Source organism: Pinus tabuliformis, chromosome X (genome assembly GCF_031772625.1).
Source record: "Pinus tabuliformis cultivar Carrire ecotype Pingquan chromosome X, CPIR1, whole genome shotgun sequence".
Lineage (NCBI taxonomy): Eukaryota > Viridiplantae > Streptophyta > Pinopsida > Pinales > Pinaceae > Pinus > Pinus tabuliformis.
The window spans coordinates 1,276,442,704-1,276,466,462 of NC_142308.1; the positions used below are offsets into that span (position 1 = coordinate 1,276,442,704).

The following is a 23,759-nucleotide window of genomic DNA, read 5'->3' on the forward strand; positions in this document are numbered from 1 at the left end:
GATCACATATCGAAGGTCGGGCATACTAGCGCATCGCATTATCGGTGGTCGCAATGTCAGAGGTCCAATACATTAGAGAAAGCAACATGGGAGGTCAGAGGAGATTGGAACATTGACAATTACAACATCGAAACTTCTTCAGTGGTGAACCTTTAAAATGTTGCGATATCGATAAGTGCCGATAGTGTTAAAAGCGCCGAGGAATGCTAAAGAAAAATTAACAAAGGATTTCAGTGTAAAACCAAAGGTGTGCAGACCCTTTTGCTCTCTCCTCTAGCAGGACATGTGGTCGCATATCAAAGGTCATCATATCAATAATATCGACAATCGAAGGAGATCAAAACATCGACAATCAGAGGATATCAAAACTTTCCAAGTGAGAACCTTTTAAAAGTTGCAATATGGGCTAAAATGTCGATAACGTTAGAACCCGCCGGGAATGCCAAAAGATAATTAATAAGGATTTCATTGCAAAACCAAAGGTGGGTGAGTCCTTTTCTCTCTCCTCTAGCAGGACATGCGGCATCATCTGATTGAATCTGATAAGGTACAATGGCAGCTGATGTCAACATAACGTGGCGGTACGTCAAGACATGTGACAAGTTGTTTTGGCATTTTGAGGGGGCCTAATGGGCCATATCTGGGTGACATGTGTCACCACTCAGGAGTCGATATGTGGCAGTGATGACATCATTTATAAGTTGATGATCAGAGGATTGAAGATGTCGACACTTTATAACAGTTTGCAATTGAAAAAGGCCGATAAGGGGGCTTCCGATGTGTTAGCACATGGTCAAGAGGAAACTAATAGAAACAAGGGCACATAGCAATAACAAAGGAATAAAGGCCCCCGACAGAATGCTAAAGGACTTAGCGCCTTAAGGCTAAGCCTCCGGTCACCACACCTGGTCCTATGGTGAAATATGCGATAAGGATCTAAACACAAAAAAGGGCCAAGGACATTGGAACTTGTTTTTTTTGTAATGTCTTTTAAGAATAAAGTTCCGATAAGGTAGAGCTCCAATATAGCAGCAAAGAGGAGAATTAAAGGCGTATGGGTCGACAACTGAAGAGTAAATGAGGTAGAGGAGTTGGTTACTGGAATAGATGACGAATGTCAAAGATCTCTGAGACAAAGCAACAAGGACAATGGTCCACTAAGAAGCCATGCCGAAGTACTATGAAACCATGAATAAGCATGGAGAGCCTCAGTGATGGGAGAGTTGCAAACAGAGAGGACTGTGCCTGGTTGGAGTGTGCAGGTGGACTGAAAATTCATTCTCAGTATGGAGAAACAGTCAAAGTGCCCATTCTCATGGTTAATGCAGAGGCAGAGACCAAGACAGACACAACAACAACATGGAAGAGCCATGATGAGGTACAGTTCGTAATATGGACACATGATAATGTGGAAGTATCTATTGGGGGGACAACAGAGGAACAAAAGCCAAGAGCTCAAATGAGCAATGGGGGGCAATCAACATAGTTTCCAGTAAGAGCTAAGTGGAAAAATATCTGTGTGTACACTACTGTGTGAGGCTAAGTGAGCCAGTTATCCAAAAAAAGGCTGAGAGTGCCTATGCAGAGGTAGAGACACTGAGAGTTGCGCTTTTTAAGTAAAGGCCGATAGTTTCATGTGCTGTGTGTGTAAGGTGGAAGAGTTGCACTGATGTGTGAAAGGTGAAGTTGCCTATGTCCTATGTGAAAGGTTGAAATGCTTGTGTGCTGTGAGAAAGGCCATAGGTGCCTGCGCTGTGTGAGTAAGGCCGAAGGTGCCTTTACAGAGAAAGAAGGTCAAGAGCAGCATTTGTGCTATGGAAGAGAAAAATGGGTGAGAGATGCATGCTGATGAAGAGCAGAGAACAGAGAGTTGCATGGATGGTGATGAGTGACTATTGTTGAGCAGATTAGTGGGCTACTACAGAGTGCTGCAGAGTGAGAAGAGTGAGAAAAGAACAAAGTTGAGATCAGGAAGAATGGCTTCCATTTACAGAGAGCATATATTTCCTATTTGATGTGGGTTGGTGCCTGCATACAGTAAGTCGGTGCTTCCATTCTATAGTGGGTGCTTGAGAAAGCTTGGGGGTTGGTGCCTCCTACAAGTTAGTGCTTACATAAATCCAAGGAGATGCAAGTTGGTTCTTGCAAAAAATCTGCGATGTCGGTGCCTCACATGGTGCTTCTAGTAAGCTGGACACATGTCTACAATAAGAGGGAGTTGGTGCTTCCTACTAGTTAGTGCTATTAAACATTCAAAGGGAGTTGGTGCTTCCCATGAGTGGGTGCTCATGAAACAGATTGATGTAATAGAGTAGGTGCTCTTATTTTACATCAGTGACAACAACAAGCTTGGTGGTTTTTTCCCGAAAGGGTTTCCACATGAAAAACCTTGTGTCTCATGTGTATGATGCTCATGGTGTGTACGCTTGCTTGTTGATTTCATGTTGCTTCCATATTATGTATTGATGCTGAGTATATGGATGATTTCCAAGTTTAAATAAGAGAAGTAAATTGACATAAAGAAGTTAAAATTAGCCTTAATACTGATTCACCCCTCTCAATATTATCATTTGTTTCCAACATAAATGGGGTGGATCTGAATCTTTTTTCCCTAAAAGAAGCTTATAATTTTATAATTATAAAAAAAAATTATTTGGACATACTTTATTACACTGTTGACAAACTAATTTAAAAGGGAAAAAATATTTACATACTTCTTTGGTACTGAAAAGAAAGACTACTTAAAAACTATTTAAGTGCTTATTTGGTACTGAAAAGGAAGACTACTTAGTTATCATGTTTTTTTGACTCAATTTCAATAAATAAAACAAGTGTTTGAAAGGCACTTTATTTCTTCTTAGAAGACAATGAAAGGATAAGCACAAACATAATCAAGAATCAAGGTTAACTCTCTATTCGACTGGGTCAATTACCTTTAAGAACTTGACCACATGTACCATTGTGGGGTGCTTCCTTAGATCTCCTGATGTGCACAATTCTACTAAATTTAGCACTTGCAACATTTGAGACTTCCTGGGCCCACGAGAAATGAAGAGATATAGGGTCTCTTCTACTTGGTCCATCTTGATCATATGCCTCACCCAACCCATGATATTTCCACCTTCCCCTTCTTTGAATTCCATACCTGTAGTCTCCTTACCGGTTAACAATTCCAACAAAATCACTCCATAGCTATAATCATCACCCCTAGTTGTTGCCTTCTAGCTTTTCCCATATTCAGGAGGAATATAACTGAAGGGTCCTACAATATTTGTGCTTACATGACTGTCATATGCACTTATGAGATGGGAACAACCAAAATCAACAACCTTGGGTTCAAATGACCCATCTAAAAGGATATTTCTCAATTTCATATCCCTGTGAATAATGTGGGGAATGAAATCATGCTGCAAAAATGACAGACCTTGTGTAGAACCCATGGCAATATTGAAACACTTTTTCCAGTCAAGGAACTCAATAACATCTACACAATTATGGAGCCAAAGATCAAGACTTCCATTCTCCACATACTCGTAAATCAAAAACTCCCCTCCCCCCAAAATGCAGTAACCAAGTAAAGATACCAGATTCCTATTCTTCACCTTTCCAATAGTTTCCATCTCCGCTAGGAACTCACAGTTACCTTGTCCAATCCCATGGCTTAGCCTTTTGACAACTACAATCTTGCCTTCTGGAAGAATTTTTTTATAGATAATGCCAAACCCGCCAACTCCAATGATATTGGTTGTGTTGAGGTTAGATTTGTTGTTAGAATATTAGTTGGGCTAAGGCGCAATAGAGGCCTTTCAAACATCCCCACATTGATACTAAGAGGCTTCTTCATATTTTTCAAGAATTGATAGTCATTGGGTTTAAGAGGAGCTGTGAGGATCATTTTCTCTATATTTTTCACCAATGCCTCCTATCTCAACATACTCCACCTAATAACAACCAAGATCAATAAAAACAATGAAAATGTACCCCCTATTGCTATGCCCCATACAACACCTTTTCTCAAGAAACACATAATACCAGTTGGTCACCCACATAGTCCCGGTTTGGCAAGGAATGACAAATTAAAATTCTCACAACCCTCGGGAATCTCTCACACTAATGCATTTTCTGAGAAGTTTATGAATTCAAGGCCAAATATTTTACACAAGTTTGGAGGAATTATACCTTCAAGAATATTGGAGGACAGGTCGAAGACTCCAAGTAGATCAGTGAGGCTAGGTTAGCCATCTCTGCAGGAATGCTTCCAGTAAGACTATTATTATGAACGACAAAAAACACTAGTGAAGATAGATTTCCTATAACATCTGGAATGGTCCCTGTAAATATGTTATTGCTCAAATCCAAAAACAATAAAGGATTTCCCAGATTTGGAAAAGATGATGGTAAGATACTGGCGGTGAGATTGTTGTTGCACAAATCTAAATGAGTGAGCCTTTTTGGATTTCCAAGAGCTGCAGGAAGGGTGCTCGTCAGTTTATTGCTTGTTAAATTAAGCTTCACAAGGCCTGAAATCATTCCTAACCCCATAGGAATACTACCAGAAAACCGGTTATGCGAAAAAATCATACCTTGAAGGTTTTGGAGTATCTCGAAATCAGGTAAAATGGGCCCACTAACAAAATTGAAGGACAAATCCAAAAAATTCAGATTTTCTAGCCAAGAAAGTTGTCAAGGAACATGACTAGTACGTAGGTTTCCCTGTAAATTTAATTCAACTATCACACTACAATTCCCAATCTACTCAGGAATTTTACCAGTCAAATAGTTCCATGAAAGGTCAAATAGTCCATGGTGCTATGTAAACTTAGAATCAGGTAATGGGAATATTTCCTTGTATCCCACATAAATTTCACCTGGAATGGAACCAAAAAGATTGTTATGAGAAAGGACAAGGTTATCCAACATTTCTAGCTGCCCAATATTTATTGGAATTGTGCCAGACAAATCATTACTTCCTAAATAAATAGCCACAAGATTGACAGAGTCAAAACGTTGAGGAGGATTTTTTCCTTTGAGCTTGTTTCCATGAAGTGATAAATTTGTTAAATTCTTCATTTTTCCAACCTCTTCAAGAATAAATCCTTGTAAATAATTATTATCAAGGTGCAACCTCTAGAGGTTGCTGGCAGTAGACATGGATGGAGAAAACCCACCCACAAGGAAGTTATTGCTGAGTGATATTCCAAGCAAATTATGTGAACTCCAAAGATCATATGGTAATTTTCCAGAAAAGTTATTGTGTGCCATGTCTAAGGTGACCAAAGGGAGACTTGAAAGATAGCTAGGGATTCCACTAGACAAATTGTTCATATCCAATAACAAGTTTGTCAAATTCATGCACTCTCGGAAAGTGTCCTCTATGCTACCTGTAAACTGATTTAGTGACAAAGAGAGAGAATCTAGGATCTTGGCATGGAAAAGCTATGATTTTATTGATCCATAAAGCTTGTTAGCATCAATTCCAAATGTTATGAGAAATGAACAATTTCCCAGTTCCTGAGGTAAGTGACCTACAAACTGGTTTTTGGATAACCTTATAGAAGTTGCTCTTCTCCATCCACCAAGCCAGGGTGGAAGGGGTCCTGTCAGAAGATTTTCCTGAACAATAAAAATCTGAATTGACTCCAGATTTGGGAAATCATCGGGGTGTAGCCCATTCAGCGCATTGAATGACAAATCTAGTATCTGCAATTCCTACAATTTGAAATTGTGTTTGGAATCCACCCATTAGTCCATTAATCGTAGTCATTATATACAGAAGGTTGTGCAAGCTGCCAATGCTGTCTGGTAATGATCCTTCAAGGTTATCCTTTGAGAGGTCAAGTTTTGTCAGAGATTTAAGGTTTCCAATTTCTAAGGGAATGTTCCCACTGAACTTACAACCCCTAAAATATAATATATTAAGCTTAATAAGTTTTCCAATTTTAGCTGGTATTTCATCACTGAATGAGTTTGATCCTATCCATAGACAGACCAAATTTGCCATGCCCCCACTTTCCTTTGGCAACAATTTGGATAGTGCATTATAACTGAGATCCAAAGTGACTAAATTAGTAAGATGGCCGAATTCAATAGGGAAAACTCCAGAGAAGGAATTTTCACTGGCATCCAGATATAACAATTTTGACAAATTCCCCATATGGGGGGGGAATGCTACCATAAAATATATTGGAACTGAGATCAAGATACTTCAAAATTTTAAGATTTCCAAGCTTGGTACGAAGGCTACTAGAGAATGAATTAAAATTTAAAATACGCTGACAAGATTAGCAATCTCAAGGGGCAGCACACCATATAGATCATTGCTACTTGAGTCTAGATATTCTAGTTTTCGAAGACCTTAGAGCTGTGAAGGTGGTTTCCATATCAATGCAATATTTCTCAAATTCAGTCTCTGTAAAGAATTTAGGTTTCCTATGGTAGGGGATATGGTACCCTGCATAGCTATGAAGGATAAATACATGGAGAAAACCCTTCCATGTATACACTGTATACCTGTCCATGCAAAAGGAGAGGATATGTTTGCAACCATTCAGTGTGCATAGTTTCGTTTGTGAAGCATTTAAAGAAAAAACTTCCTAAAGAGGTTGGAAAAATGAAGAATTTAACAAATCAAAACCTTCATGTTAAGCCACCAAGAAACCATAATTTTTCATCAAGAAGTAGTCATTTTATTACTTATTGAACGTGCCCATTATGTACTCTAAATATTAGTTTTCTATTAACTATTAATCTGACGGTCTAAAAATATTCAATCGTCTAACATTTCATCCAATGGTGCAGACTCGTACACAGTGGTACTTGGGGGCGTTGTTCTCAAAGGAGAACGCCTTACGACGTAAAAATGAAAATAGTGAAAAGTCCCGTAGATGATCTTAGATCAAAATTAATTTAATTAAATGCTTTAGACAAAATATGAATTTCATCTTAATTAATTTTCTTGAACAACCCCCTATGTAGTAGCGCGTAAATCTTACATATTTGTGTCTCCTGCTACTACTACCATTACAATTGGAACTACTAAGTACGTGGTGAGGATGATCATGTGCCTAGAGATTTTTCAGCCTTGGGCCTAACTTTTACTGGAAGTCCTTGTTTGGGAACAGGGATGGGGCCATATTGAATTCTACTCTTGGTTCCCACAACGTCCCACCTGCATGAAGTCAAAAAACAAAGTCCTTATAAATCACCATTAACGATAAACAAACAAGAAATCCACCACCATGGCTCCGTCTGACAATATTTTCTTATATACTTCTCCTTACAGTCAAGTATTTTCATCAATATAAATTCATCTACTGATAACCTTGTACTTCTAGGAAAATTTCCATTATATTTGTGAAAGGCCTCCCAAATCTAGGCAAATATTTACAAAATATAATGCCCAAAATATTGTCAACATATTCCATGCTACTTTAGCCACCTTTATATCCATGATGTAGCGAGGTATGTGCGTAGTGAACTGATGGGTATGGGTGCAACAAAAAGTTAGAAATTTTATGCATGTTTGTTAGCCAAAGCTCATATCTATTCTGCATCTTGAAAGCTTCATGATTGAAATGATCTAGAAGTCTGATTTCATAGCTTTTATGTTTTTCAATAGATTTACAGAATCAGATACTAGTAGAAATGGTACCTATATTTGGTTGTGGGATTGTGGATTAGGATAAGCATGTCTTACTTTGCGAGTTCATTCCTAGGGCATGAATGGAATCCACTGCCAAGGGGAAAAAATGTGTTCATTTTTGGAGGTATCTGTAGTAACAAAGACGTAACCTTAATACATTTGAATTAAATAATATATATCCATAGACCTTGAAAAGAATACAGTGAAAATCAAAAAATTTCATTAATGTCCATTGCAAACCCTGGATAGTTAAAAATAAATAAAAAATCATTAATGTCCATTGTAAACCCTAGAATCTATATATATATATATATATATATATATACACACACACACACTGTTGATCCTCTTTAAAATCCAAACATTCTGGAATCATCACGTTCACTAACCTCAAATATTGAAGGATTGAATGTATGAGGATTTGGAAAGAATTATGGATTATGATGAATGTTTATGAAAAGTAGCATGACCTTCTAGCCCTTAGGAATGAGGTATTCTACATGATATATGTTATATTGGTATAAAGGAATTTTAAACTTGCAAGTGTAATGATTTTTTTTGGATAAGGACCATTTTTATCTTGTTGTAGATTTTAAAACATTTTGGAAATTTCACGGACATAAGTGAAGCCAAACCATTGACTTCGCTCATGTCTATAGAATTTTCTAAATATTCAAAAATCTGAAATCTAATTACACACAAGTTTTAGGTAACAAAACCAACTCTAAGAAGCTCAACAACTTTCCTCGCATTCAATTATAACTCTATACTCAACAAAATTTGAGCCTACGTGTTACAGATCCATTTGGGCACATCAAATCCCAACATTCAGATCAGTGTTCTAGGGCTCATCAAACCCTAAATTCAGTTGTTTCATTCCCTAAACAAGTCACCCCTTTGAATGCCTCCTTCCCAGAAAGTTTCATGACCTAAGACATCCATAAATGGTCTCTAAAGGGACCATCGCAGGTAGATACACTGCCAGGGTGCTCTACAACGCAGGTAGATACACTGTCAGGGTGCTCTGCAGAGCACCTATGCCATCTTTAGGCTGCGCTGGGCGAATTTGAGCGAAATTCAATTGGGGTTTGGGGAATATTCTTATCGCCTGGAGTCATCTGGAAGCTTCCCTCATTTATCTACTGCTATGAGCTCGAAAATGGATGAGGAATGAGTTAAGGCGCATCCTATCCTCTCATCCCTTCCTCCATGGAACTAATTCTAAGTATGGAAGGCCATTCAATGCCACATTAATGACAAAACCTCCTTCATCCTCCTATAAATTGACCACTCATTTAAGTGATCAGGGGCTGGCTGGATTATGTTGAATTGTAAGGAGATAACGCTGCTATGAGACTTGACTTTGGAGCAAAAGATGTTATGCCATAAGCTTGTCTTGCTTTTGATGTGATGTGGATGGGATCCAAGCTGAAGGAATGACTTTGAATCAGACACAGATGACTGTAATTCCTTCTTCTATCTAATAAAGTGTTTGAACCTTTTCCCATATGATGTGTTCTTCATAATTCTTATATGTATGAATTGCTTCTGATTCCTTTCATTTATATTCAATGGATCGTATGCTTTGATAGGTTTTCGTCTTCTGTTGTGTTTACAGGGTACTTCTCAAGCAGATTAAGTACGGGAAGGAGCAACGGAATCGATACAAGGGAGATGAGAGGAAAGAGGAACTATAGGTAGGCCTTTTATCTTCTCATCTTATCTATTGTTTATAGGAAAAGTCTAAAACACTTTATACTGTTTTTCTAGGCACAACTACTTGTCTAGTGAATTAGTGTTTATCCATAGATGCTAAATTCTCCAAAACAAATTGGTGACTCCGCTGGGGAAACTATCACCTCTCCTAGTAGCTTATTCACCTCCTAAGACATTCTTGTCGACCTTACTTGTGCTCATTGATTGTATTTCAGCTTTTTTGCATTGAATTTTGGTCAAAAATTGAGGTTAGATGACTCTTGAGTGGCCTCTTAGAAATCAGCGCAGGCTTGGTCAGGGGACAGTGCTCTGCAGAGCACCCTTGAGTGAGAGACAGTGCTCTGTAGCGTAGTTAGGCCCTCTTTGACCTGCACTGATCAACCTTAGGTCAAATTCCCACCTTTGGAAAGTGTTTTTGCCAACTTTTCTCTGTTTGTTTGCTTGCTGATTGATCAATGAATGTCATGTCTTAGAGAACAAATTTTTATCTCCTTTGCCAACCCTACTTTGATTTGATTGATTAATGTTTCTTTAATGTTTTCTTTGTCATTATCAGTATATAGTCAAAGTTAGAATATAGTTTATTAATCTTTGTTCTAAAGAAAGTGTCGTAAATTCTTCTTTTCCTTCGAAACAGAATTGTCGTTAAAGTCTTTGTTCTTATTAAAGATTGATTGATTGTATGTGCATTTTTTGTTTTTGTTCATCATAACATTAAGGGATTCGAAAAGAAAAACTTGCATCATTCATATTGTAGTTTGTGAATGCTTGAAAGGAATAGCTAGGGATATTGCTTTAGTTGTGCTCTTTGCTCTTTGTCAAAGATCTAATTGCTCTTTCCCTACTAGCTAAGGTTTTCATTGTTCAATTGAATGAAAATAATGCTTATCATATTATTTGCATTTTAGGAATTGCAAATATACATCACGTGGTGAACTTGAAAGGCAAATTCTAAAGAAGATCAACTTAACATTTATCTGAATTTACCTAATGGAGCATTGTCACCTAACGAAAAACATTTAGAGGTCTAGGCTAGAGACGTGTTCCCGCGTCGTAAAACAAATCAGCTGTCGCTAACTTGTCTGCAATACATCCCGAGTATGATACCTCATTCCATGTGCTTGAGTATATCGTAGCTCGTCCACGTACCTTCGGGTATATAGGGCAGTGTTACAATACGTAAAGTATATGGGAATGCTTTCACTGTGCGGTTTTGCATTAGACAACGCTTATACGGATTGGGCCTCCATGTACTTTCGGGTATATATGGGAGGAAAACACTAGGTTGCTATCCATCCTTAGGTAACCGAGTTGGCCACCTTGTACACTGTGATGCAACGAACACAACATTCAGGGAGATTGCCTGCCCATACTTCTCGGTTCACCGGGAGGTATTCTACAGTTCACAGTTGCTTGGTAAACCTTTTGCCTAGATTATCCCTCTTTTGTTTTGTTATGTTACTTTGATTAAAATAAAATTAATTGACCACGGATAACATCCTCCACGCTCACTCCTTAGTTGATCTTAGGTTGAAACATATGGCAACAAATCTGGAGTCCACCGATCAAGGAATTCCTTTTGATGGGAATTCTAGTCCTTTTCCTTCTTTTGGAAATATTGGTGCTCCATCTATGGCTACATTGTCCCTTCCGGGATTTACCATTGGCTTTCCAGTATGGTTGTTTTCAATGTCCTTGGTTCAAAATGTCATGATTTCTCCGCAATCGAGTACTCCTCCAACTGGACAAAATCAACCTCTAGTTGATCCTAAAGTTGACCCTTTGCCTTCTTCCTCAGTTGTTTCTTCCTCACCTTCTTCCTCTTCACCTGGTAAAAGTATTGGTACTAGTAACCGGGTGGCTAAGAAGAAGAAGAAAGGGAAGAAGAAGAAGAAACAAATTCAGCAGAGGGGCAACCAGGCAACCATTGCTTTGAATGCAACATCTGATGAGAAATAGTCTATCAAGCCTCACAAAGTTCAGTATCCATGCAAACTTTGTGCAGGAGACTATCCTCTTCGAAATTGTCCTAATATTCCTTAGATCTTAGAAGAATGGTCTTCCCGTTCACATCATCCTGTGCCATCAACTTTTGGAGATCATGCTGGTGACACACTATCAACTAGCAGTAATAAAGTTCATGGAAAAAAGGGTAAAGTTAAGTTTCCCTGTAGGTTATGTGAAGGGAATCACCCCATTCACCTTTGTCCCTATCTGGACGAAGCTAGAAAAGTGTTGGATAACTGTCTTGCTTCACTGCAACGACTTCCATCTCATTACAGGAAACTCTTCCTAAATCCTTCACTAGTTGATGAATTAACTGACAAAAATCAACCGTCATTCAAACCCACTCTCTCTGAAAGTGAATCCTATGAGTCTATACCCGACCCAAATCAACAAGTTGAGGTAACAGTTGACCCAATTTCACCTTCAGCTAATCGTACCTTTCTCTAAGAGAGAGAATATGATACCACTCAGGTTCTTTTTGTTTCTTCAGATTCAAATGAGCTTGGGGGCAGTCCTCCTGTTCCATCAAGACAGGAGGAAAATCCTCCCGCTCTTGTAACTCAAGGGGTTAATTCTCCCATTTTTACAGGACCCCCTACAAGTAGTCTGGTCACTTCCTTTGATTGGAATCGACTGGCAGGTTTCTGTCTTCCTGTTGGTCAGGTAAATCCCCTCTGCGGACAGAGGCGATCCCACTAGCCTATAACATAACTAGCCACAATCAAACCACGCTGCTACGCAAGTTCCTAGTTGTGCATCAAAGGTGAATCAAGAAGACCAACCTGGATTCCAACGCTATGATTGAAGCAGAGTTGATATCCCCGCTCCCTCGCTCCAACAGATCATAAACGAACACCTGCACATGCAAAGGAGGAGACAGATACCAACATAAAAACTACCAAGGCACAACTATATTTCAGTCAGAAAGGAAATAAATCAACACATCACCATGATAGATAATGAGATTGGAACTATAATAGCAGTCGCTCATCAATTAATAATAAACAGGAAAAGTTACAACCATTGTTCTGACGTTGACCCTTCTCCTGGCTGGGCGAGTAACTATATGTGTCTTGCAATGCATCTCCTCTCCGGCAGCATAACCTCTCTAGCACTCACTAGCATTCCTCCAAGAACTCAAAAACTCAACATCTAACACTCCATGACCAATAATCATCACTACTATCACTCAATCACTAAATCACTAGTACTAACACTCTAGCTTGTCCAATGCATAATGACAAGCTTATATAGATGAAGAAGGGAGGAGGATACGATGAACCGGGACACCTTTTGCGGATTAGCATTATCCTCAAAAGCCATAAAGATGGATAAAGCTCGACAAAAGACTGATTTTTTATCCTCAGAAAAGCTCCATGTAATGAAGGAAACAACAGTCGGACGTGCATTAAGGCAAAAAGCACGACTAAATTTGGTTGGCGCGACTGTTGCTCTAAGACAGGGCGCCAATGGTCGCGCCCTCTTTTGAGGATCTCCACCATTGGCGCGGGTAGAATACTGTGAACTTGCGCCAATGGAAAAAGATCACTTTTCAGGGATAATCTGCAGAAGATGTCTTCAGGGAACATGGAGTACATACTCAGGGGAACATAATGCAAGTGTTTTTAGACTTTGTCACTTCTTATAACTCCCGGGATGGGTCCTCCAAGGTACGACAAGAGGAGTAACAGGGATGGTGACAAATTACTGTGTAACAGATGCCCCCTAAAGCATGAAGCCCGAGAGGTGGAGAGGGGTGAAATGCTTTACAAGAACACACATAAGAACACATAAGAGCACATATAGTTACTGTCACCGAGGAGCTGTATTAATAGACATGACTGATAGTTCAATTACATGATGTATGTGGTATGGTCGCAGCCATCCATAAGAGAGTACATAAATAATCTGGATCCATAGTATGGACGCAGCCATCTGGTTAGGATCAATGAATTGACTCAGGTATGGTCGCAGCCATCCAGTGAATGAGTCAAGTATCAAGAATCACGCCTGGATTACAACAGACACAATCCAGGGTCTTGCGCTCCATCTCGACCCGAACAAGAGTACAAGTCCAAGCATGTGAATATATGAGCTGAAGTCGAACATGCATGAACATCGTCTGATTACCAGTCAATAGTGGAAACTGTTAACAGACGCGAGAGGTACCACCAATAATGACAATGGCCCTCAAGGTACTATAGGTACAATCTACGGCATGTGAATCAATGGTCTGAAGTTGAACACCCATAGAATCATTCGATCGGAGGCCAATGATGAAAACCTCACGTCGAACACGAAGAACCTGCCATTGAGGCATGCAGGCTCCAAGGCACCGGAAAGGAGTCTCTAGATCAATTCCCTGGATAATGAGTTGAAGTCGACAGGGAGTGACCTTGATCGAAGGTGGGCCATAATGTTTCCCACATCATCGACATGAGACAGAGAGATGAAGTTGTGAATCACGATTGTGCGAACTATCAGAGGGAGGTTGTTTTTTCAGAGGTCAACTTCTCTTGAACATATCGGCGGCACATTAACGGAATTGGTAGTATTTGACATCAATGTATCAAAGGTCATGATGACGAGGCAATGAGTGAATGAGAGGTCAAATAGGGTACCCAAGTCCATGGAAGCAAGTGAAAGATATGAGATGAAATATCCCCACCCCGGACACAAAAACAAAAAGTGCCATGTTCAAGAGCGACATACTGCCGTTACGGTAATAATTATGGTTCAAAAAAATTTCTTTTCCCCCCGCCATTTCTGGCGAGTACCCCAGTTATTTTTAACAAGCTTGATGGGGATAGCATATGCTTGTGTTGTGACAAAATCCGATGTCATTAAGTTTTAACGAGTCTGACAAAGGAAGAACTCGGCGTCTTTTCATGTTTAGAGAGTTTGAAAAGACAGCAGAAAAGGAAACTCCAGGGATGTCCTTTTTCGTAAAGTTGTGTCTCTCGGGCCCGAAAAAGTATAAAATAATACCCGAAAGAACCGCCCGATCATTACGATCGAGGAGTACTTTTCATGATTAGTGACTTCGACCTGAAAAAGTAAAAAAGCGGTCAAAACCACGTCGTTTCGTAACCACTAACGAGTTTGAAACGACAAAAACCCGGTAATCTTTTTATGTTTTAACGGTCGACAAAAAGAACTTAAAACGACCGCCCCTTATTAACATTTAACGAGTCAAGAGGAGCGACTCGGCAATCTTTTCTTCTTTAAATGGTCAGAAAAGAGCTGAAAGCGGACCTCCATTTTTATTTTCTTTAACGAGTCAAGAAGGGAAAAATACTCGGCAATCTTTTCATATTTTACGAGTCAGAAAAGAGCGTAAAGGCGACTCGTCCTGAAGGAACGAGTGGTATAAGGGATAGCAACTGGTTCCGGTAATGGTGGAACTCACTTGAAACACGTAAAGGTTAAGAGGCTGGCTAATAAAACCACTCATCGCTGCGGTTCCTCAGGAAAGGAGAAACAACCAAGTGAAAGCATATGATCGGCCAAAAAGATGGTGGCGATGGAATGAAACAACCAAGGCTCATCTAGCAGGATTTAGCAGATAAAAGGCAATCACGGGATGTAAATGGGTTCATTTTTACACAAGCTTGAACCATGGAGAACTTTGCTTGTTAAATTTTTTTTTTTGTTGCATGCCCCCAGCATAATGCCCCCAGCATGATCATCCAGCATAATGCCCCCAGCATGATCATACAAATCGAGGTACATGCCCCCCAAGCTTCATGGCATTCACGGAGTGGATGGAATGAAGGTTTACTTGGAAAGACTCGATTTTGAAGGAGGATGCATGCCCCCTGGGCTTCAGTCACGCGCCCGGGTGAGCTGCCGTCATTAGAATGACGGAGTGGGTGCTGGGGCATTTCCTGTGGAAATAAGACCATTTAGGAATGGCAGATGACTATATGTGAAGTGTGAACCGGGGAATGAAAGTTGGTCTACGACTTTGATCGTTCTTCCTTCATGCGGAAAACACATCACTCTGAAGAGTGAGGACACAATAGCACGTATGCGATAAATATAGTCTCGTCCAAGGAGTAAATTGTAATCTAACGGACCTTGGACTACCATAAGACCCATTTGGATAGTCTTCCCTTCTAACGTGATAGGTACATTGGGAAGAATTCCTAAGGGTCGAGTGATTTCTCGATGGAAACCTATAAGGTTTCTCATCTCAGGCAGAAGCAGTGGGGAACCAAGTGCTTCCCAAGCTATTGAAGAAAGGATACTCACAGGAGATCCCTCATCAATAAGTGTACCAGCCATAACCATGCGATAGACTTGGACTATAATTCGAAATGGTATGGAGGCTGGTAACCGAGGATTGACTAGTTGATCCCAATTAAAGGAAACAACTAGGTTGCTTGGAGGTGGGACTGGATAGACAGTCGGGTATGATTCTAATGGACTTTCTTCCTGGTGTGAAGAAATGAGAGGGATGCTCACTTGATCATTAACGTCTATGTCAATGAATAGAATTTGGACGGTGGGTTCTTCATTCGTGGCAGTGATAACATCATCTAAGGAGGTAACTTCTGAAGGCGAAACCGGGTCACTTGTAATCCAGACCGTTTGACTGTTGTCTGGTTTGGATTCAGATGTAGGATCATCTAGGGTTGGAAATTCTGAAAGCAAAACCGGGTCACTTGTAAGCCGAACCTTTTGACTTTCGTCTGGTTTGGATTCAGGTGTAAGAGCATCTAAGGATGGAACTTCTGTAGGCAAAACCGGGTCACTTGTAAGCTGGACCTTTCGAAAGACCGGGTCACTTGTAATCCGGAACTGTGGACTTTCGTTTGGTTTGGACTCAGGTGGTTCATCTTTGATGATCAAGTGGTGCGTAGATGATGAATATAAATCACTCGTTCCGACCAGGGACTGGTCTGGAGCAGGCGGAGCACAGATAGGTTCAGGAAGAGAAAGCTGGACCAAAGAGGAATCATGTTTGATCACTTGGTTAGTGGAGAGAGGCTCTGCAGTTGTAAAAAGACGTTGATAGCCAGCGGGTAGTTGGGGTAAGGGAGCCGACAGACTTGCCAAAAGACGGGAAGCTTCATCCATAAGTGGACAAAGGCGAAGGAGATGATTACCTTCACAAAGTCGATAAGGAAAACGAACCTTCCATTTTCTGTTACCAACTAGTAAGGTATCGTCAATTTGCGACAGTAAGGGGCGAGTCGGGTCACGGGACCATATATCTAGGATCCTGGGAATGCCAGGACAATCAGAAAGAAAATGGTCCCCTTTGCATAATCGACAAGGAGACCGAAGCTTCCGCGGAGGAGCAGAAGGTGGTTCCACTTCTGATAGCTTCGTGGTAGATACGACCTTTCCCTTAGGAGACTTCTTCTTTTTGGTCTTCTTCTTCTTCTTCTTAGCCACCTGGTTAGTGAAATCCAAGGTTTCACCAGGCGAAGTAGAAGATGAGGACGCAGCAATAGGCGAAGAAGGGAAGGGTTCCACCTTAGGATCAACATGGTGTTGTTCGGGTGGAGGAGGTGGTGGTGGGACAGGAGTCATCACACTTGAGACCACCAAGTTTGAAAACAACCATACGGGTAAACCAATGGTCAACCCAGGCAAAGACAATGTTGCGATATACTGAACACCAACATTTCCAATAGAAGGAAATGGGCGAGGGTTCCCATCAGGAGGAACACCTTGGCCGGTGGGCACCGGAAAAGCTGCCATTGAACGAGAAATAACCCTACTCAAGCTAGCGCAAACAAAATCTAATTGGGTAATGTTATCGTGGTCAATAAATTTTAAGACACTGAACTTGACCTTTTCATTTTTTAAGAGTCGAGAAAAGGATAAAAGATGACTCTAGTCTCCTTCGAATATTTAATGAGCACGAAGTGACAAGACGCTCACAGGCACCTTTTCGTTTAGGGAGTCCGAAAAGGATCAAAAGTGACTGCTCTGGAATTCTAGGTAGAGGGTGTGCCAAACTTTTCGCAAAACCACAGAATACTTTTTAGGGTACGGGTGGTCGATCTTCGTGAATGCTGTGTTCACTGCATTGCGAATCGTAGGGCGGCTGACACGGCTTCCTATGGATAAAGGCTTTATTCCTATAGGGGTCTCCCAATATATACTCGACGGTACGTGGGAGCACAGTCCGTATTGGCACCTATCGTTTCACCGTGGAGGAATCACCCAACCACTCGACGATAAACTACCAGGTTTAAAGACGCCGGAACACGTCTCTAACCTAGACCTCTAGAGTGTTTGCGTTATGTTCCAATGCGTTGTTATGTTCATTGAGTTCATTTTAAAGTTTATCTTTGATTATGTTTCAGTTTTTTGGTCCTACCGTATGTGATATCTCAAAAACTTTTTACATGCAAACTATATGCCAAAATTAAATCATTTGATTCGATGAATTCTATCTACAGAAGGGTTGAGATCTTTTCACAAACGAAACGATCACTTCAACAAACAACAAAGACCCTAATGCAGCTAATAACAAGAAATGAAATTTTGTCTTTTTCTTTTTAATAGCAACAAATAACAATAAATGCTAACTACTATGATGCAAGAGATTTTTCATTTTTCTTTCCTTTAAGATGGCATGATGCATGTAAACAAATTCTAAGAGATATGCACAATCCAAGTTCAGTTAATGAAATAGAACCAATTCTGAAACACTAAAATGAACCATGCAAGCAAGGAAAAACACAAAGACTAGTGAACTTCAAAGAGGCTAGAAGTGAAGTATTCAGAGTATAGAAGATCAAGCTTTAACAAAGCACTGGATAGGTGCAGAACACAACCAACAAGCTGACTGGATAATCAAGAGATCGAAACTTCCCACAGAAGGCTAGACATGCAAAGTCACTAGATATCCTAGGGCTGAGACGAAAATCAATAGAAATGAGCAAACAGCTGAGGGATACAGGCTAAGACCAGTCAAGCAGAGGTTCAACACAGTTCCAGAGGCTGAGAGAGATATATAAAGAGACTGAAAGAGCTTTCCACACACACACAGGCAAAATTGACAGAGCTGGCGCGACTGTCAGCCTGCAACTTGCGCTACCACAGGATTGGCGTGAGTTGCTTCTGAGCAACTTGCGTCAACTGGCACGACTGTCAGAGAAATAACCGCGCCAATTAAGCTTGCCAACTAGAAAAATAAATGACACAACCTCAGGTCGGGTTGACAATGCTCAGATGGGTCAAACAGTAAAGAATAAACTCAAAACTGACTCAGGAAGCTCATTCACTCAAGCAAGCAGAAGAAAATTAACATGCAAGACAGAAATCAAATAGTTCCTCCCCAGCGGAGTCGCCAATTTGTTGGTCAGGTAAATCCCCTCTGCGGACAGAGGCGATCCCACTAGCCTATAACAGAACTAGCCAAAATCAAACCACGCTGCTACGCAAGTTCCTAGTTGTGCATCAAAGGTGAATCAAGAAGACCAACCTGGTGTCCAACGCTATGATTGAAGCAGAGTTGATATCCCCACTCCCTCGCTCCAACAGATCATAAACGAACACCTGCACATGCAAAGGAGGAGACAGATACCAACATAAAAACTACCAAGGCACAACTATATTTCAGTCAGAAAGGAAATAAATCAACACATCACCATGATAGATAATGAGATTGGAACTATAATAGCAGTCGCTCATCAATTAATAATAAACAGGAAAAGTTACAACCATTGTTCTGACGTTGACCCTTCTCCTGGCTGGGCGAGTAACTATATGTGTCTTGCAATGCATCTCCTCTCCGGCAGCATAACCTCTCTAGCACTCACTAGCATTCCTCCAAGAACTCAAAAACTCAACATCTAACACTCCATGACCAATAATCATCACTACTATCACTCAATCACTAAATCACTAGTACTAACACTCTAGCTTGTCCAATGCATAATGACAAGCTTATATAGATGAAGAAGGGAGTAGGATACGATGAACCGGGACACCTTTTGCGGATTAGCATTATCCTCAAAAGCCATAAAGATGGATAAAGCTTGACAAAAGATTGATTTTTCATCCTCAGAAAAGCTCCATGTAATGAAGGAAACAACAGTCGGACGTGCATTAAGGCAAAAAGCACGACTAAATTTGGTTGGCGCGTCTGTTGCTCTAAGACAGGGCGCCAATGGTCGCGCCCTCTTTTGAGGATCTCCACCATTGGCGCGGGTAGAATACTGTGAACTTGCGCCAATGGAAAAAGATCACTTTTCAGGGATAATCTGCAGAAGATGTCTTCAGGGAACATGGAGTACATACTCAGGGGAACATAATGCAAGTGTTTTTAGACTTTGTCACTTCTTATAACTCCCGGGATGGGTCCTCCAAGGTACGACAAGAGGAGTAACAGGGATGGTGACAAATTACTGTGTAACACTTCCTTCTTACGTGCCTTTCCAGATCATAGTACAAGTTTGTAATATGACTGTATCGGGCACTATTATAGATGAAGGTGCATTCGTGAGTATCCTTTCCTCAACTGCTTGGCAAGCACTTGGGTCACCGCCACTTGTGCCAGTTACCCAGAATCTGTTGTCTTTTAATAGAGGAACCAGTCAACCATTAGGGATCCTTCCTCAGTTGCCTATTACATTAGGAGGAAAATTTGTTTATTTGAATGTGATGGTAGTCCTAGGCCCTTTAGATTACAATTTACTTCTAGGGTGCGACTATGTTTATGATATGGGATCTATTGTTTCCACACTCTTTCGAGTGATGTGTTTCCCATATGAAGGCATAATTGTCACCATTGACCAGATTTCATTTCCCGGTCCAAATATGGCTTCCAGTCAACCATCTTCCCTAAGTGGTCCATTTGTACTGATGGTATCTTTCCCGACACGGGTCAACTATGTGGCAACCCGTTCCATACCTACATTAATTGACGATCAATTCAGTGATGTTGTACATCATGTACTAGGGGCATTAGAACTAGATCTTTCCTTCATAACCTCTTATGAGTTGTGATAGGTCCATGAGGATAGTTCCTTGTCTTGTGTCAATCTCCTTAAAAAATGAAACAAAGGATATGAGGATAGTTCTTTTACTGTGTCAAACTCATTAAAAAACGAAACAGATCCTATGAGGATAGTTCCTTGTCTTGTGTCAACCTCGTTAAAAAATGAAACCAAGGAGTATGAGGATAGTTCTTTTACTTTGTCAACCTCGTTAAAAAATGAAACAGGCCCACGAGGATATTTCCTTGTCTTGTGTCAACCTCGTTAAAAAATGAAACCAAGGATACGAGGATAGTTCCTAGTCTTGTGTCAACCTCGTTAGAAAATGAAACTAAGGATACGAGGATAGTTCCTGGTCTTATGTCAACCTCGTTAAAAAATGAAACAAAGGGTATGAGGATAGTTCTTTTACTATGTCAACCTCAGTAAAAAATGAAATAGATTCCACGAGGAGAGTTCCTTGTCTTGTGTCAATGTCGTTAAAAAATGAAACAAGGTCCCTTGGAGAAAAGTTCCAATTCGAGTCTTTGATTAGATCTCATAAAATCCAAGTCGAGTCTTTCACTTGATCTCATAAAGGAACCTTCATTCCATCCAGCTAATAGCCCCGAGTAGTCCACTTAGGTGAATGTAATGAAGCTTGGGGGGCATGCACCTAGTGGTAAAGTTAAGTTTCCCTGTAGGTTATGTGAAGGGAATCACCCCATTCACCTTTGTCCCTATCTGGACGAAGCCAAAAAGGTGTTGGATAACTGTCCTGCTTCATCGCAGCAACTTCCATCTGGTTTCAGGAGACTCTCTCTTTCATCATGCTGGGGGCACGTAAACCAACCTCAAGCATAGTTTTTCATTTTAAGCTTGTGTAAAAATGAAACTGAATCCAAGCATAGTTTTTCATTTCAAGCTTGTGTAAACATGAAACTGAATTCAAGCATAGTTCTCTATGGTTCAAGCTTGTGTAAAAAAGAACCCATTTCCATTTTTAGCCCTCGTGATTTCCATTCTATCAACCTCTTTCATCAGATGAACCTTGGTTGTTTTCATCCCATCGCCACCATCCATTTGGGTCGATCATACACTTTCACTTAGTTGTTTTACCCTTTTTTGAGGAACAGTTGCAATGAGTGGTCTTATTAGCCAGCCTATTCACATAAATCAACATGTTTTGAGAAGTTCCAACATCACCGGAACCAAATTCTATCCTAGACACCACTCATTCCTCAAAGTGGAGTTCTCTTTAAGCTCTTTTCAGACTCTCTAAACATGAAAAGATTGCCGAGCACTTGTTCTTTCCAACTCATTAATGGATTGGAATTGATATCTCTCTTGTATTATTTTACACTTTTTCGGACTTGAGAGATTAATTTATGAAAAAGAATTTGTGGAGTTTTCTTTTTGTCCCTTTTCAAACTCTCTAAACATGAAAAAGATCGAGTTATCTTTGTCATTAAACTCATTAAAACATCAAATAGCGACAAACTTGTCCATCTAGACAAGACCGAGTTTCACCTTCGCTAGACTCATTAAAACATCAAATAGTGATGGATTCACCCGAAGGGTGAAATTATACAACAAGCATATTTTATCCTCCTCAAGCTTGATAAAAATAAAGAGGTACTAGTCAGCAATGACTGGGGAAAATGGGAAAAAGGGAAAACCACTTTATGGTAGCAGGTCACTCTTGAACATGACACTTTCACTCCATCACCGTGACTATTTGGGTTGGGTTATTAGCTTGATGGTTATCACACCGTTGGTCTATCATACCATCCATCACTTTGTTTTGGGTCAATGCTACCAATTCACTTTAGTGTCGCCGACATGTTCAAGAGAAGTCATCCAATCAAAATCCATCTTTTGCAATACCATAAACCTTCATTTTCATGACCGCCATTCCTGAACCTTGTGTCGTCAGTCAAATTCCATCTCAAAAATCACTACACTCATTTCGTGTCATTGATGTGGGATACATCAAGGACCTCCTGCGGCAAGTCGCTTCTTGTTGACATCAACTCATTATCCAAGAAGTTGACTTAGAAACACCCATTCAGTACCTTGAGGCATGCATGCATCAATGTTAGTTTTCTTGCTTTCGGCATTAAGCATACATCAATGGCCTTTGACCAAAAGACTTTGTATGTTGTTCGACATCAAATCATCCATTCACACTATGCAGAATGTACTGCAGTACTTTGAGGATCATTATTATTATCGGTGATTTCTCTCGCATCTGTTAACAACTTACATCATCAGCTGGTAATCAGATGGTGTCTTCCCATGTTCGATTTCAGATCACATATTCACATGGTTAGACTCGTACTTGAGCAAATGGTTGAACGAAATTGAAGACCCCAGATCTAGTTTCATCCATCCGGGCTGCGATTTCAGGAGTACTAAATCATATGTATAATGGCTTTACATTGATAGTCATTCCGATTATGGGTCTATATCTTTAGTCAACTGTTTATGTACATGTAATGAAAGTTTATAAGCTGAGCATGGGTATGCCTTCCCTCAACAATTCATGTAAAATCAAATATCATGATATATGTATTGTAATTGATGCAGGTCACCTTCCACTTCGATACCTCCTCATCACATCGTAAAGCATTTCATTCGACATTGGCATTTTTCCAACTTCATGCTTTAGGGGGCAGCTGTTACAGATCCATTTGGGCACATCAAATCCCAACATTTAGATCAGTGTTTTAGGGCTCATCAAACCCTAAATTCAGTTGTTTCATGCCCTAAACAAGTTACCCCTTTGAATGCCTCCTTCCCAGAAAGTTTCATGACCTAAGACATCCAGAAATGGTCTCTAAAGGGACCAGTGCAGGTAGATACACTGCTAGGGTGCAGAGCACCTAAGCCCTCTTTAGGCTGCGCTAGGCGAATTTGAGTGAAATTCAATTGGGGTTTGGGGAATATTCTTATCTCTTGGAGTCATCTAGAAGCTTCCCTCAGTTATCTACTCCTATGAGCTCGAAAATGGATGAGGAATGAGTTAAGGTGCATCCTATCCTCTCATCCCTTCCTCCATGGAACTAATTCTAAGTATGGAAGGCCATTCAATGCCACCATTAATGACAAAACCTCCTTCATCCTCCTATAAATTGACCACTCATCTAAGTGATCAGGGGCTGGCTGGCTGGTTGGATTATGTTGAATTGTAAGGAGATAATGCTGCTATGAGACTTGACTTTGGAGAAAATGATGTGATGCCACAAGCTTGTCTTTCTTTTGATGTGATGTGGATGGGATCCAAGCTAAAGGAATGACTTTGAATCAGACACAGATGGTTGTAATTCCTTCTTCTATCTAATAAAGTGTTTGAACCTTTTTCCATATGATGTGTTCTTTCATAATGCTTATATGTATGAATTGCTTCTGATTCCTTTCATTTATATTCAATGGATCGTATGCTTTGATCG

The 23,759-nt window shown here is 40.3% G+C and overlaps 2 pseudogenes; both read right to left on the reverse strand.

The window, feature by feature from the left end:
* Positions 1 to 2,912: 2,912 nt before the first annotated feature.
* On the reverse strand, positions 2,913 to 6,547 carry LOC149144663 (uncharacterized; annotated as a pseudogene).
* Positions 6,548 to 7,056: 509 nt separating this feature from the next.
* LOC149144664 (uncharacterized) overlaps positions 7,057 to 23,759 on the reverse strand; it is a 51,177-nt pseudogene continuing 34,474 nt past the window's right edge.